A 16,594-nucleotide genomic window follows, 5' to 3' on the forward strand; every position below is an offset into this window, starting at 1 on the left:
TCCTTTTAAATATTGAGTATGTAATTAATATTCTGATTCTTTATAAGGGACAATGTCCCTAGAGAGGGGAATGTTGGGGAATAATCAGAATTAGTTTGTAACATAGGTAAGATGTTTTATATTCATTATATGTTTGTAAGTTACTTCTCATCATAATGTTATTTTTGTATAATACTGTGGCGGGGTTGCAGTATCTGTTCTATGTCAAGACTAAGTTGCTTGGGCCGGAGAGAGGGGAGAGGTCAAGCGTGTATCTTGTGGCTCCACAATGTCTGTGTGCCAGTGAGTGTGTCTCTGTGATCTTGTCAAGATAGGATGGATTTGATATATGGCTGTTGATATGGAGGATTTGTTTATGGTTCTGAGTTTGAGAAAAGTACATAGTTTAGGAGACAAAGCTGAATGATAAATTATGCCCATGCTGTTTGGATATGTGTGTCTCTGCTATTAAAGGATCTCTGTTGCAATGTGTAAGGGGCTCTCAGAGAATTCATTGATAGACAATGAATTGATCTGAGAGTCACAGGGTTGTGATAGAGCTCATATAATTAAAGATGGACTTTGTGATAACTAACTCTGACTTGTGTGTGGTTTTCTCTCATGATTTGGTAAATAGAGGAAATTTCCACGACATTGGTCACCTGTACCTCTACAGATATCAACATGAGAAGATTGAATTGTCCCCTTCATATCCTGAAGGGTAAGTATGAATTTTACCATCAAATTGGGCCGAAATCCAGAAATGTGCAGGTTTAAATCATCACAGAAAGGGAAACCAATGTCATCAACCTAGTCTCTAGGATATGTCGAGTTCAACGAGGTCTGACTGCTATGAGCGTGCAAATAATAGGCCCGGAATGAAGCCTGACTAGTAGTGATTTAGTGATGCTTTGGATATATTGCTGCCTCTGGGTCACACAGAGATATGCCGTTTTTGATGAGCTCATCAAGGGGAGGTTGTGGTGGATAAACCACAGAGTTATTCTAGCTGCACATGCTGGTTCATGTAGTCTGACACATCCCAGTTTCTACATAAGGAAAACATGGGTTTTCAGGTTATGCTCTAACTCTGCTTCTGTGAAGGCAATGTTCAAAATTCCTTTTAGCACATATTCAGGGTCACCTGTACCTCTACAGATATCAGCATGAAAATATTTAATGGTCCCCTTCATATTCTAAAGGGGATGTATTAACTTTACCATCAAATTGTGCTGGAAACAAATGGCATCAACCTAGTCTCTAGGCAGTGCCTAGTTTAATGAGATGCCCCATTTGACCGTAACACGCTCTGTCTGACTGTAGCAAACGTGCTAATAGTAGGCATAGAATGAAGCTTGACTGATAGTAATTTAATGATGCTTTGAACATATTCAGGGCTCTAGGTCACACAGAGATTCACCATTTTTGATGGGCTCATCGGTGAGAGGTTGGTGTGGATAAGTCACAGAGGTATACTAGCTGCGCGCTCTTGTCAAGTAGTCTGACACATCCGAGTTTCTCCATAAGGATAAAATGGGTTTACAGGTTATGTTCGAACTCTGCTTCTGTGGATGCATTTTTCAAAATTCCTTTTAACACATGTTCAGGGTCACCTGTTCCTCTAAAGATATCAACATGAAAATATTTAATGGTCCCCTTCATATCGAAAAAGGGGAAGTATGAATTCACCATCCAATAAGGCTTAATTCCAGAAATGTGCAGGCTTAAATCATCACAGAAAGGGAAACAAATGGTATCAAGCTAGTCTCTAGGCCATGTCGAGATCAAGGAGATGCCCAATCTGACTGTTGCTTGCTCGGTCTGACTGCAGAGACTGTGCAAATAGTAGGCCCGGAATGAAGCCTGACTAGTATTGATTTAATGATGCTATGGCCATTGTGCGGCCTCTGGGTCACACAGAGACACACCCATTCCGATGGGCTCATCGGGGGGAGGTTGAGGTGGATAAGCCACAGGGTCACCTGTACCTCTACAAATATCAACATTAAAAGACTGAATGGTCCCATTCATATCCATATATTCATGGTCCAGGCTGTACCGTGTTCAAGGAGATGAACCACTTGACCATAGCTCACTCGGTCTGACCGCAGCGACCGTGCAAATAGTAGGCCCGGAATGAAGCCTTATACTAGTAGTGATTTAATGATGTTGTTGATGTTGGACATATTGCGGCCTCTGGGTCACACAGAGACACACCATTTTCAATATGCTATTCAGGGGGAGGTTGGGGTGGATAAGCCACAGAGTTATTCTAGCTAAGCGCGCCGGTCAAGTTCTCTGACACATACGAGTTTCTCCCTAAGAATAAGATGGCTTTACAGGTCATGCTCTAACTATGCTTCTGTGCAGTGTCGTGTCTTTGGCTAGGCCGGATTAAGTGATATGACATGCTATTCTATAAAATAATTTCTCCGTAATTAATATCACCTGATTGAGCTAATCATGTAAATGTAATTAACTAGAGAGTCGGGCACCACTAAATAATATTTATAGAGCTGTTATCTTCTGAATAAACTCGTAAAGACCTCGTAATATTTTACATCAATAGCAGTCAACATTAATATTAATTTTACTTCAGTCTCATAATCTGAAAGTTGTAAATTCTTGGTTATCTGCCCTGGCTAACAATTTGAATCAGCAATACAAAATTGGGTTTGATTATTTATTTACTAAATACCTAACTAATCACACAGAATTCAAATACACACAATTGATCATAAATTGATTACAAATGACGTCATAAAGAAAAACGCCCCAAGCGGGCGGAACAGATGTGACAGCTTGTTACACAAAAGAAAAGGGGCTGGGTTTGAGTGAAGGAGCAGGAAGACTGAGGAACAAAGGGAAGAAGCTGGGCTATCGTAAATACAGTATCTTATGCATTCTAAATTACCCTCCATTTGGAAAAGGAAAATGCAATAAATATTTACTCTGAGCTGCTCTTCAGTAGGTTGGTGGTAGATGGAAAACCGTGTTGCCAAACCGAGTCCTCTGTCATTTGAAGAATGTCTCTGGTGGTCACTTGGATAAGTTGTAGTAACGTCATTGTGTGGTAGACGGGATACTCTGTCTGTTCCTTCCTAATCTTGCAGTTGTGGTCACTAACTCAACAGCTAGGAGCTATCACTTCTGTCGTGAATAAGAGTTCAAAGTTCATACCATTCGCAACCAAAGCTCATGCTGATGTTGGCTTCGTTCTGTAGTTATTATCTGAACCATTCTGACACAGGACCGTCATCTTACCTCATCGGAACAGGAAGTTATGTTGTCGTCAAGGCTTTATATAGAAAGGTAGAAAAGGGGTGTGTGTCATAGTTTACAACCTCTGTGTCTTCACGTGGGCAGGCCACTGTGTGAGCAGCAATATCTTATTAAAATCCACATCTCACATTTTAGAAGCTAAAATCACATTTCATCCCATCACAAATAATTTAATATTCAAACATTTAAATTGAACAACAATTCCATGTGAATCCGATAACTCTCTGTAGTACCTCCCGAGTGGTGCAGCGTTCTAAGGCACTGCTTCTCAGTGCTAGAGGTGTCTTAACAGATCCTGGTTTGATTCCAGGCTGTATCACAACCGGCCATGATTAGGAGTTCCATAGGGCGGCACACAATTGGGCCAACGTCATTAGGGTTTGGCTGGTGTCGTGTCTTTGGCTATGCCGGAATAAGTGATATAACATGCTATTCTATAAAATAATTGATCTGTAATTAATATCACCAGATTGAGCTAATCATGTAAATGTAATTAACTAGAGTCGGGCACCACGAAATAATATTTATAGAGCTGTTATCTTCCGAATAAACTCTTAAAAACCTCGTAATATTTTACATCAATAGCCGTCCATATCAATCGTCACCTTAATTCAGTCTCATCTGAAAGTTGTAAATCCTTTTATCTGCACAAACCCTGGCTAACAAGTTGAATCAGCAATACAAAATTGGGTTTCATTATTTATTTACTAAATACTTAACTAATTACACATACACACAATTAATCATAACTTGATTACAAATTACATCATAAAGGAAAACGTCCCTAGCGGGCGGAACAGAAATGACAGCTTGTTACACAAAGGAAAAGGGACTGGGTTGAGTGAAAGGCGGGAGACTGAGGAACAAAGGGAAAAAGCTGTGCTATCGTAAATACAGTATCTTTTGCATTCTAAATTAACGCCCTTTGGAAAATGGGCAATAAACATTTACTCTGAGCTGCGCTTCAGTAGGTTGGTGGTAGATGGAAGTCCGTGTTGTCAAACCGAGTCCTTTGTCCTTTGAAGAATGTCTCTGGTGGTCAATTGGATAAGTTGTAGTAACGTCATTGTGTGGTAGACGGTTTACAACCTCTGTCTCTTCACGTGGGCGGGCCACTGAGTGAGCAGCAATATCTCATGAAAACCCACACATGAAAACTCACATTTTAAAAGCTAAAATCACATTTCATCCATCCCATCACAAATAATTTCATATTCAAACATTTAAATTGAACAACAAATCCATGTGAATCCGATAACTCTGATGTGTAGACTTTCCACTGTAGAGTTTATGTCATCTAATCATTGATGAGAATGTCTCAGATGACAACCGAACTGACATCATATTCATTAACTTCTTGAAACTAGGGGGCATTATTTTCATTTTAGGAAAAATAACGTCCCCAAAGTAAATGTGCTATTTTGTCAGAATATGCATATAATTGACAGATTAGGATAGAAAACACTCTAAAGTTTCCAAACTGTAAAAATATTGTCTGTGAGTATGACAGAACTGATATTGCAGGCGAAAGCCTGAGAAAAATCAGGAAGGGACTCTTGTTTAGAAAGCTCTGCGTTCCTATGCTTCCCAGAACTGGGCAGGCTTAAATCATCACAGAAAATAAATCAAATGTCATCAACCTATCAGCCATGCAGTGATCAAGGAGATGCCCCACTTGACAGTAGCTCGCTCGGTCTGACCTCAGCGACTGTGCAAATAGTATGATTGGAACGAAGCCTGACTAGTGGTGATTTAGTGATGCTTTGGACATATTGCGGCCATTGTGTCACACAGAGACCGATGGGAGACCGATGGGCTCATCGGGGGGTGGTTGTTGTGGATAAGCCACAGAGTTATCTTCTTATGGCTGATATCCCGCTACCGGGATCGATATGACAACAGCCAGTGAAAGTGCATCTCATAATTTAAAATCCTCAAAAATACAAGTATTGTATACCATTTTAAACATAAACTTGTTGTAAATCCCACCACAGTGTCCGATTTCAAAAAGGCTTTACAGCAAACGCACACCACACTATTATGTTAGGTAACCGCCTAGTCACAGAAAAACACAGCCATTTTTCCAGCCAAAGAGAGGAGTCACAAAAAGCAGAAATAGCGATAAAATTAATCACTAACCTTTGATGATCTTCATCAGATGACCCTCATAGGACTTCACGATACAAAATACACAATACATTGGCATGTCATTTCCAAAACATCCTGTGATTTTGCAGAGAGCCACATCAATTTACAGAAATACTCATAATGAACATTAATAAAAGATACAACTGTTATGCGTCGAATTATAGATATAATTCTCCTTAATGCAACCGCTGTGTCAGATTTCAAAAAAACTTTACGGAAAAAGCACACCATGCAATAATCTGAGTACAGCGCTAAGACAACAAAACAAGCCATACAGTTACCCGCCATGTTGCGAGCATGCAGTTACAGTTCATGGAAACTTGTCAAACGATGCATAGAATCAATCTTTAGGATGTTTTTAACACTAAATCTTCAATAAATGTTCCAACCTGTAGAATGCCTTTGTCTTTAGAAATGCAATGGAACGCAGCTAACTCTCACGGGAGCGAGCGTGATCAGCTCATGCCAGACACCTGATTGAAACAGCTCTCTTTCTCCCCCCCTTCATAGTAGAAGCCTCAAACAAGGTTCTAAAGACTGTTGACATCTAGTGGAAGGCTTAGGAAGTGCAATATGACCCCATAGATCCTCTATATTCGATAGGCTATGAGTTCAAAACTACAAACCTCAGATTTCCCACTTCCTGGTTGGATTTTATCTCAGGTTGCCTGCCATATGAGTTATGTTATACCCACAGACATCACTCAAACAGTTTTAGAAACGTCAGAGTGTTTTCTATCCAAATCTACTAATGATATGCATATCTTAGCTTCTGGGCCTGAGTAGCAGGCAGTTTACTCTGGGCACCTTATTCATCCAAGCTACTCAATACTTCCGCCCAGCCATAAGAAGATTTATACTAGCTGAGCGTGTCAGTTCATGTAGTCTGACACATCCAAGTTTCTCCCTAAGGATAACATGGAATTACAGGTTATGCTTTATCCTCTCTGGTACAAGTATATACACTGAGAACATGTGACACTTAGATTGCACACAGGTGAACTTTATTTAACTCTGCTTCTGTCTAGGACATTTTCAAAATTCCTGTTGCCACATATTCAGGTTCACCTGTACCTCTACAGATATAATTATTAAAAGATTGAATGGTCCCCTTCATACCCTAAAGGGGATGAATGAATTCACCATCAAATTGGGCTGAAACCCAGAAATGTGCAGGTTTAAATCATCACAGAAAGGGAAACAAATTCCATGAACCTAGTCACTAGGCCGTGCCGAGTTCAAGGAGATGCCACACTTGACCATAGCTAGCTCGGTCTGACGGCAGCGACCGGTTCAAATAATAGTTATTTAATGATGCTTTGGACATAGGGGGGTTGTTGGGGTTCGTTCCTTGTTTCTTTTCAATCATTGGCTCATTGGTGAAATTAGCATTCAGACAATATCTTTGATGAAATCATTCAAAAACCTTTATTGATGCAATTGCAGACAGAAGTTGACAACAGGAACATAGCAGTCATGTTTCCGAGTAAGTTCTGCAAAATTGAAAAAGTCCAGTCTTGGTGATGTCACTGCATACGTCATTACCTTCTACTCATCAAACCAAGCCCATGCATACACAGCTCTACAAACTTGCAAGAGAGGATTGATTAACTTTTAGCTGATTCCTCGACAACCTATTTTATTTGCTTGGATTTTAACAGAATTGTTACAAAATGGCATCTACCCCTTTCCAAAGTACGGTTAAACTGACTTTTTCCAGATTGGCAGCAACCACCTTCAGAGACTACGGTGAATGTTTAATCGCATGTAAGAGCTGAACCTACTTTTCACCTACTTTTCACAGTTCAGGGATACTGAACTGTGAAAAGGCCACATTTCCAATGTGGAAACTGTCAGATTATTGAGGAACATATGTCTGAGCTGGACATACTTACTCTGGACATCCAGAGTAAGCAAATTGAGACATTGCAGAGTATCCTGGATAGATCTTACTCTAAGAACTTTTCCTTTGCTATTCCTCACCCTGGTGGTCGTGCCACTGCCTCACCACCGTGTTGCCACTTTCTGACTGACTGGCCAGAGCTGCCCGACAGAGACCTCTACCTAGTGAAGTCACATCTCTCCTCCCATCTCACCTGCCCTCTCCATCCTGCCCCGACCTCCCGTCCCGTTCCCCCCGCTCCACCCCCCTTAGAAAATAGAGAAGCAAGGATGCTTTATGAGGAGCTGTAGGGTGCCACGGTTATCGATCCTGCATCCCAGTGGAGGCACGTCACACACTATAAACCCAGCACAAGCTAAAACCCTGTGCTACACAGGAGCACAAGTACAGGACATTACAAGGCTGCTTCCGACCATTCTACACCCGACGGGAACTGCCGCTGTCGTAGTCCATGTGGGGTCAAACGACATCAGTGCTAGCTCAGAACTTCTGAAAATTGATTTTAAAGAACTGATTCTAGCATTGAAATATTCCAAAAAGCAGCCAATAATTTCAGGTCTGGTACCATCGTTGGGCCAGGCTAGTGGCATTACACATCTGGCTAAAATATTACTGTAGCTCTTTTCAAATCACTTTTATAGGTAACTTTGACAACTTCTGGAAACAGAAGATACTCTACAGGAATGACGGAGTCCATGCAATTCATCTTGGCTCCTGGACTCCAAGCATTTCAAGACTGCGTTAAACAAGAATCAAACCAAGAATCAAACCAAGAATCAATAACCATCAGAATCTATTCTCACAATGTCCTACTCACTCACAACTTTCAGCTTAACTCTCCTATTTCTTTTTCCCCCAGTGGGCAAAAATATAACCCCTCTCATTTCAATGTTTTTCCTTACCTCTATCGTAAGATTAAAGCCCAACTTTATAACTTCCTCTTCTCTTTGCTCTCCACACTTATGAAATGTATCCTATTCCTTTAAAAATAACACGCGCAGCGCCAAAATTATAACATGCGTCAATCAATCTATAAGAATGAAAAACATTTCGGTAATCACTTTCTATTGCCATTCTCTCCCCGCTATCATTCAGATTTTTTAAAACTTAGGTAACTGTCTTCTCTATTGATACAGTAATTTAAATACGACTCAATTCTCAATACATTATTCCATCAGATAATTTAGTGAACAGACATCGTCTTGCATCAGAATTCACTTCGTTATTATTTTAAGTTGAATTAGTCTATCAATTTAACCGAAACAATCTATTGAAAACGTTCAATTTATCCCTTCTAACAATTTGAACCAGACAAGCTATTAAAACGTTCAGTTTATATCTTATACAAACACTAGCGACCATAACTTTCCAGGCAAGACATACAAATAGATTATTTACAATCAAAAACTCTAAATTCAGTCAGTGCAATGACTGGGAATGGAACCCCGGCGTCCCACATGGCAGGCGAGAATTCTACCACTGAACCGCTAATGCTATGCAAAAAACTAAGATTCTCCGGAAATAAACCCAATTTACAAGTAACATCAAAATACGTCACTGTCGGCAATTCCCAGAAGAATAATAGCCCAATTTTAATAGTACAAACGTTACTCCAGCCATGATTCTCAAATTCCAAATGAATATATTAGCAATCAAAGAATAAAATTGACAGTTAATGACTAGGAAACAGATATTGCGCCTTTTAATAAAAGTAGATTATGTTTACTTATGCAACGTATTTCAATTACTTTACTACATCACATTAATCACGCGATGATAAATTAGTTTGATAGAAAACCTTAGGCTTTGTATGACATTATAAATTACATTGAGATTCCCCCTTAATTCTCTCTAACTTTATTCAGTTTATTCAATAAATCCCGCAACTTCTCTCATACTGGGAAGAAAAAATATAACATGTTAAGTCCTTAAGGGCAGTTTAATTTCAAATGTTTCACCCAGACGGAGATAATCCAATATGCGTTTTATAGTTACATCGTTAGGGTAAGATAACCAAAAGTGGACACACTCTAATCAGTTTCTAGAGCTCAATTTCCCAGATTTTGTAGATTATTTTAATAGTGCTTAAAAACTTCATCTTTAGCAAATTATCAATTTAAGATACCAACTCAAAACCTATGTACGTCAAATGGGTGGTTTAAATTGTATCTTATCATTCTCAGCATTACTTTATCAAATCTCTAGTAATTGATTATACACACATACAATTTATCATAATTTCAAATAATTCACAGAATCCATTTAAAACTTAAGAAACCTTAGGTACGCACACAGAACTTTAAGGATCACCCACACAGGATTGGTCAGATGTTCACACAGAACTGGTCAGACGTCCACACAGAACATCAGAAAATAAAAAGGTTTGCCCACACAGAGTCAACCCTACCCCGCTCACACAGAACGGTCCGACAACTATTACCTAGTGAACCCATAACAAAATACTCACACAGAGTAACCCAGGGCATACCTGGCTAGCACATTTAAAATAATTGGAATTCACCACCTCTGAGGGTCACTTAGACAATCACACAGACACACAGAATGAGGTCCTTCTTCCAAAAGGGCTTCACAAGTGTAAGGGGATAAAGAATATGTACATAAAGATATATGAATGAGTGATGGTACAGAGCGGCATAGTCAAGATACAGTAGATGGTATCGAGTACAGTATATACATATGAGATGAGTATGTAAACAAAGTGGCATAGTTAAAGTGGCTAGTGATACATGTATTACATAAAGATGCAGTAGATGATATAGAGTACAGTATATATGTATTCATATGAGATGAATAATGTAGGGTATGTAAACATTATATTAGGTAGCATTGTTTAAAGTGGCTAGTGATATATTTTACATCATTTCCCATCAATTCCCATTATTAAAGTGGCTGCAGTTGAGTCAGTGTGTTGGCAGCAGCCACTCAATGTTAGTGGTGGCTGTTTAACAGTCTAAAGGCCTTGAGATAGAATCTGTTTTTCAGTCTCTCGGTCCCAGCTTTGATGCACCTGTACTGACCTCGCCTTCTGGATGATAGCGGGGTGAACAGGCAGTGGCTCGGGTGGTTGTTGTCCTTGATGATCTTTATGTACTTCCTGTAACATCGGGTGGTGTAGGTGTCCTGGAGGGCAGGTAGTTTGCCCCCGGTCATGCGTTGTGCAGACCTCACTACCCTCTGGAGAGACTTACGGTTGTGGGCGGAGCAGTTGCCGTACCAGGCGGTGATACAGCCCGCTAGGATGCTCTCGATTGTGCATCTATAGAAGTTTGTGAGTGCTTTTGGTGACAAGCCGAATTTCTTCAGCCTTCTGAGGTTGAAGAGGCGCTGCTGCGCCTTCTTCACGATGCTGTCTGTGTGGGTGGACCAATTCAGTTTGTCTGTGATGTGTATGCCGAGGAACTTAAAACTTGCTACACTCTCCACTACTGTTCCATCGATGTGGATAGGGGGGTGTTCCCTCTGCTGTTCCTGAAGTGCACAATCATCTCCTTAGTTTTGTTGACGTTGAGTGTGAGGTTATTTTCCTGACACCACACTCCGAGGGCCCTCACCTCCTCCCTGTAGGCCGTCTCATCGTTGTTGGTAATCAAGCCTACCACTGTTGTGTCGTCCGCAAACTTGATGATTGAGTTGGAGGCGTGCGTGGCCACGCAGTCGTGGGTGAACAGGGAGTACAGGAGAGGGCTCAGAACGCACCCTTGTGGGGCCCCAGTGTTGAGGATCAGCGGGTGGAGATATTGTTGCCTACCCTCAACACCTGGGGGCGGCACGTCAGGAAGTCCAGTACCCAGTTGCACAGGGCGGGGTCGAGACCCAGGGTATCGAGCTTGATGACGAGCTTGGAGGGTACTATGGTGTTAAATGCCGAGCTGTAGTCGATGAACAGCATTCTCACATAGGTATTCCTCTTGTCCAGATGGGTTAGGGCAGTGTGCAGTGTGGTTGAGATTGCATCGTCTGTGGACATATTTGGGCGGTAAGCAAATTGGAGTGGGTCTAGGGTGTCAGGTAGGGTGGAGGTGATATGGTCCTTGACTAGTCTCTCAAAGCACTTCATGATGACGGAAGTGAGTGCTACGGGGCGGTAGTCGTTTAGCTCAGTTACCTTAGCTTTCTTGGGAACAGGAACAATGGTAGCCCTCTTGAAGCATGTTGGAACAGCAGACTGGGATAGGGATTGATTGAATATGTCCGTAAACACACCAGCCAGCTGGTCTGCGCATGCTCTGAGGGCGCGGCTGGGGATGCCGTCTGGGCCTGCAGCCTTGCGAGGGTTAACACGATTAAATTTTTTACTCACCTCGGCTGCAGTGAAGGAGAGGCCGCATGTTTTGGTTGCAGGCTGTGTCAGTGGCACTGTATTGTCCTCAAAGCGGTCAAAAAAGTTATTTAGTCTGCCTTGGAGTGCAAGACATCCTGGTCCGTGACGGGGCTGGTTTTCTTTTTGTAGTCCGTGATTGACTGTAGACCCTGCCACATACCTCTTGTGTCTGAACCGTTGAATTGAGATTCTACTTTGTCTCTATACTGACGCTTAGCTTGTTTGATTGCCTTGCGGATGGAATAGCTACACTGTTTGTATTCGGTCATGTTTCCGGTCACCTTGCCCTGATTAAAAGCAGTGGTTCGCGCTTTCAGTTTCACGCGAATGCTGCCATCAATCCACTGTTTCTGGTTTGGGAATGTTTTAATCGTTGCTATGGGAACGACATCTTCAACGCACGTTCTAATGAACTCGCTCACCGAATCAGCGTATTTGTCAATGTTGTTGTCTAACGCAATACGAAACATGTCCCAGTCCACGTGATGGAAGCAGTCTTGGAGTGTGGAATCAGATTGGTCGGACCAGCGATGAACAGACCTCAGCGTGGGAGCTTCTTGTTTTAGTTTCTGTCTGTAGGCAGGGATCAACAAAATGGAGTCGTGGTCAGCTTTTCCGAAAAGAGGGCGGGGCAGGGCCTTATATGCATCGCGGAAGTTAGAATAGCAGTGATCCAAGGTTTTGCCAGCCCTGGTTGCGCAATCGATATGCTGATACAATTTAGGGAGTCTTGTTTTCAGATTAGCCTTGTTAAAATCCCCAGCTACAATGAATGCAGCCTCCAGTTTGCAAAGAGTCAAATAAAGTTAGTTCAGAGCCATCGATGTGTCTGCTTAGGGGGGAATATATACGGCTGTGATTATAATCGAAGAGAATTCCCTTGGTAGATAATGCGGTCGACATTTGATTGTGAGGAATTCTAAATCAGGTGAACAGAAAGACTTGAGTTCCTGTATGCTTTTGTGACCACACCACGTCTCGTTAGCCATAAGGCATACGCCCCCGCCCCTCTTCTTACCAGAAAGATGTTTGTTACTGTCGGCGCGATGCGTGGAGAAACCAGCTGGCTGCACCGACTCCGATAGCGTCTCTCCAGTGAGCCATGTTTCCGTGAAGCAAAGAACGTTACAGTCTCTGATGTCCCTCTGGAATGCTACCCTTGCTCGGATTTCATCAACCATATTGTCAAGAGACTGGACATTGGCGAGAAGTATAGTGGGGAGTGGTGCACGATGTGCCCGTCTCCGGAGTCTGACCAGAAGACCGCTACGTTTCCCTCTTTTACGAAGTCGTTTTTTTGGGTCGCCGGCTGGGATCCATTCCGTTGTCCTGGGTGAAAGGCAGAACACAGGATCCGCTTCGCGAAAGTCATATTCTTGGTCGTACTGATGGTGAGTTGACGCTGCTCTTATGTTCAGTAGTTCTTCTCGACTGTATGTAATGAAACCTAAGATGACCTGGGGTACTAATTAAAGAAATAACACGTAAAAAAACAAAAAAACTGCATAGTTTCCTAGGAACGCGAAGCGAGGCGGCCATCTCTGTCGGCGCCGGAAGTACTCTGTTTACCAAATCATGAGAGCAAACCACACACAAGTCAGAGTTAGTTATCACAATGTCCATCTTTAATTACAGTGCCTTGCGAAAGTATTCGGCCCCCTTGAACTTTGCGACCTTTTGCCACATTTCAGGCTTCAAACATAAAGATATAAAACTGTATTTTTTTGTGAAGAATCAACAACAAGTGGGACACAATCATGAAGTGGAACGACATTTATTGGATATTTCAAACTTTTTTAACAAATCAAAAACTGAAAAATTGGGCGTGCAAAATTATTCAGCCCCTTTACTTTCAGTGCAGCAAACTCTCTCCAGAAGTTCAGTGAGGATTTCTGAATGATCCAATGTTGACCTAAATGACTAATGATGATAAATACAATCCACCTGTGTGTAATCAAGTCTCCGTATAAATGCACCTGCACTGTGATAGTCTCAGAGGTCCGTTAAAAGCGCAGAGAGCATCATGAAGAACAAGGAACACACCAGGCAGGTCCGAGATACTGTTGTGAAGAAGTTTAAAGCCGGATTTGGACACAAAAAGATTTCCCAAGCTTGATGATGAGCCCATCGAAAATTGCTTATCTCTGTGTGACTTAGAGGCCTTAATATGTCCAAAACATCATGAAATCACTATTAGTCAGGCTTCATTCCAGGCCTACTATTAGCTTGGTCGCTGCAGTCAGACAGAGCGAGTTACGGTTGGGGCATCTCATTGAACTAGGCACTGCCTTGAGACTAGGTTGATGCCATTTGTTTCCCTATATGTGATGATTTAAGCCTGCACATTTCTGGACCTCATCCCAATTTGATGGTAAATGTAATACTTCCCTTTTAGGATATCTGTAAAGGTACAGGTGACCCTGAACATGTGCTAAAATTAATTTAAAAAATTGCCTGCACAAAAGCAGAGTTAGAGCATAACCTGTAAACCCATGTTATCCTTAGGGAGAAACTTGGATGTGTCAGACTACATGAACCGCAGCTAGAATATATTTGTGGCTTATCCACCCCAACCTCCCCCCGATGAGCCCATCGAAACGGCGTGTCTCTGTGTGACCTAGAGGCCGCAATATGTCCAAAGTATCATTAAATCTCTACTTGTCAGGCTTCATTCCGGGCCTATTATTTGCAGGGTCTCTGCAGTCAGACCATGCGAGCTAAGGTCAAGTAGGGCATCTCCTTGACCTCGGCAAGGCCTAGAAACTAGCATGATGCCATTTGTTTCCCTTTCTGTGATGAATTAAGCCTGCACATTATAAAGTGGGTTCAAATGGCAAGTCATTTCAGTAATTCATGATCAGTAACTGGTCAAAAACTGTAATTTGATCTAATGAGTAATAACAGTTTTGTAATTGATAAAAAACAAGTTTGATATAAGCCATATTTTGTTTCTGGAATTAGTATATTATTGTTTGTTAAACAACAAAAGTTAAGTATATATTATTCAAAAAGCTGATGCAAATAGTAACCTATTTTTTTTTAATAGAACTCGCACAATATGTTTTACAGTTTTGACAGAATAGTGATTTGTCACAAAAAGCACTTGGGGAAGCACTTGGGGAAGTCCACTGAAAAGTATCAATAATACATCAATAATAATTTGTATGAAGCTGTTTCAAAATACGAACAACTATAGATCAGAGACATCCACAAATCTCACGGGTGTTCACAAGTCACTTGCATCTTTCACTGATTAGACTGTGGGGTTTAAAATTTCAATGCACAAATACCTAATATGTCTAAAATATTTCTTAGAACTATGATTTTTACAGTTGATTCAATTCAATAATTTAAATGGACTATGTTTGATGGCAATTACTCTTTCTTTATACCAATGTGATTCTATATATTGATATTTAACCTTTATTTAACTAGGCAAGTCAGTTAAGAACAAATTCATATTTACAATGATGGCCTACTGGGGAACAGTGGGTAAACTGCCTTGTTCAGGGGTAGAATTAAAGATTTTTACCTTCCAGCAATCTTTTGTTTACTGCCCCAACGCTCTAACTACTAGGCTATAAACATCCTGATGCAAATATTTGATTGAATTGTACGTAACAGGGAGTTTTACCTCCCCACAAAACACAAAAATACAGCTACTATAAATGTTGCTGTTTATGTTTTGGAATTCTAAGAAGTTGCAATCTTATTAGAAAACAGCACGTAACAGCACTTAAATCGTATTAAGATTACATGGTTGATTTGGAAAGGTCAGAGTTTGTGAATTGCCAAATTTACTGTGCTATTCTGATGATGTCACTGATAACACACGTGACATTGTATAGATGATTGTCAATCAAGGACGGGAATGGAAAGAAGGACCATTTTCACTCTGCATTTTAGATAGTTGAACAGCTCATGTGATTTCTATGTATTGATGCTTACACATTGCTTACATCTCTCACCCTAGATACCTGAATGAGACTCATAGATACCATAATTTTAGGCCTACACTCTGCATTAGGAGTTTTTACAATTGCAAAGCAGATCATCTGAGTTTCTCCTATAATAACAAAAGGATTTTATGTTTGATTATCATCATTGTCATTGATTATCATCTGCTATGGTAACTGGCTCTCTCTCTCAGTCTGACCTATGTTACCCTATCAGCCTGGAGGTATGGTGCATCATAATGGAGTTATAATACACTGTAAGACTTTTCATAAAACATGTATGATAATGATCTTGACTAGATAACACCCATTTTTATTCAGTTGAAAGGTTGATGTAGAGATATAACATATTATAAGACATTAGAAAGCCTCATACATGTTATAAAGCAGGCTTTAAGTAAAGTGTTACCACTGTATCAATGAGGTCACCTTATATCTTACTACCTTGTTAGTCTTTATTGTATTTATCTTATCTCCCATACTCTCCTATGAAAGTATTGTATCCATTCTTTCTTTTCTGAGCATCAACCATCAGACAAGGTACGTACGAAGTGTTGTGGTAATAATGTTGAAAAGGAAACAGATGTTAACTGATGCTGGCTGCTAAACTGTTCTCTCCACGTAAACTGAATCATACATAAAACTCGAAGAGTTGGATGGAATGAACGGGTCTCAAACACTACCTTGTGCTCTTTCGTTAGAATCAATTAATGTCAAGGGACTTTACCTTAGTAACATCACCTTAATCAATGACGTACAAGGTTTAATGTCACATTTGGTGCATCATAATGAAGGCGATTGTTTACTTTTACTGACCAGTTATAACCTGTCAACAATGAACATCTATTTTTAGTAGTTTACTTTCTAACAGGAATGATGTGCTAACAAAAAAATACTTCTATGTGAAATAGGACAACATACATTACTGCCTTTGAAACTAAGCCTGGAGGAGAGAAGAGCATGCAAAATACATTTCTTTCTTTC

Source organism: Oncorhynchus clarkii, chromosome 16 (assembly GCF_045791955.1).
Source record: "Oncorhynchus clarkii lewisi isolate Uvic-CL-2024 chromosome 16, UVic_Ocla_1.0, whole genome shotgun sequence".
Classification (NCBI taxonomy): domain Eukaryota; kingdom Metazoa; phylum Chordata; class Actinopteri; order Salmoniformes; family Salmonidae; genus Oncorhynchus; species Oncorhynchus clarkii.